Consider the following 1,554-nt stretch of genomic DNA (forward strand, 5'->3'; position numbering starts at 1 on the left):
ATGGGATGATTTTCATTTTTGTTCGGGCGGTTATTATCACTCTACGCAATAGCTTGTTTCGGGCCACTCGGTTGCCTTATTCCGCCTTGTTGTTTCGTCTTTAAGCGCTTGGTTTAAGGCGGAAGTAACGGGCAGTAAAACATGGGTTTGTTCGTGAAAGGACACCCACATGTTTATCAATATATATATGCAAATGTTTATATACAATATATATATATATATATATATATATATATAAATATATAATATGATATATATAATATATATATATATATATATATATATATATTATATATGTATGTATGTATATATAAACATATATATGTATACACCCCCCCCCACACACACACACATATGTATATATATGTATGTATATATATAAATATATAAACACACACACACACACACACACACATATATATATATGTATATATACATATATACATATACACACACACACATATATAAGTGTGTGTGCGCGTATGTATATATGAATATATATACAGACACACACACACACACATATATATGTGTGTGTGTGTGTGTGTGTGTGTGTGTGTGTGTGTGTGTGTGTGTGTGTGTGTGTGTGTGTGCGCGCGCGTGTGTGTATGTGAATATATATACATATACACACACACACGTATGTGTGTGTGTGTGTGTGCGTGTGAATATATATACATATACACACACACACACACACGCACCTACACACACACACACACACACACACACACACACACACATACACACACACACACACACATATATATATATATATATATATATATATATATACGTATATATATGTGTGTATGTATATTTGTATACACAAACACACACACGGATGCAAACACACACATATATGTATGTATGAAAATAAAAATAGATACAGCATGCACTCACAGGCACGCAATATCGTCTAACAAGGCTAAACACTATTCGACCTCAGCCTTAAGCATTATTCTTTCGCGCGCACCAAAGACATGGCGGAATGCCTCGCGTTGGTAATTCATGTTTCTATTCCTGTTCGGGTTTAAAGTTGGGCATCTCTTCGTCGTCAGCATTTTTTTTTTAATGTTCTTGTTGTCATTAAAGATGAAATATGCAGGGGACGCGTCTGTGCCTTGGGAAAATGTTCAGGTGCCTCTGCGCGCTTGTTTTATTTTTTTACGAAAGAAATAACCGTCTCAATGTTTTGGAAAGAGCAACCACGCATTTATTTATTTCAATTGATGTAACATAATAAAAACATAAAAAAACGAAAACAAAGGAAGGAAAATGTATAGATCATCTTAAAGAGAAAACAGAAGATGAGTGAAAGAAACAAAAATCACATCGAATCATTCTGGAACGTCCCCGACATTCATTCACATGTGTCATTAAAGGAAACTGATTTGCATGCGAGGGGCTGGTCCTTTATCAAGGTGACGTGTGATAGACTTTCACTCTCAATTCCTTGTCATCTTCAGTAGTGACAGCACCTCCTTTTTATTAATGCGTGCTTGAGTTATTTCAGCTTAACCCAATCGGCACGGATCTCAAGAATACGTGCCA

Source organism: Penaeus chinensis, chromosome 38 (genome assembly GCF_019202785.1).
Source record: "Penaeus chinensis breed Huanghai No. 1 chromosome 38, ASM1920278v2, whole genome shotgun sequence".
Taxonomy (NCBI): domain Eukaryota; kingdom Metazoa; phylum Arthropoda; class Malacostraca; order Decapoda; family Penaeidae; genus Penaeus; species Penaeus chinensis.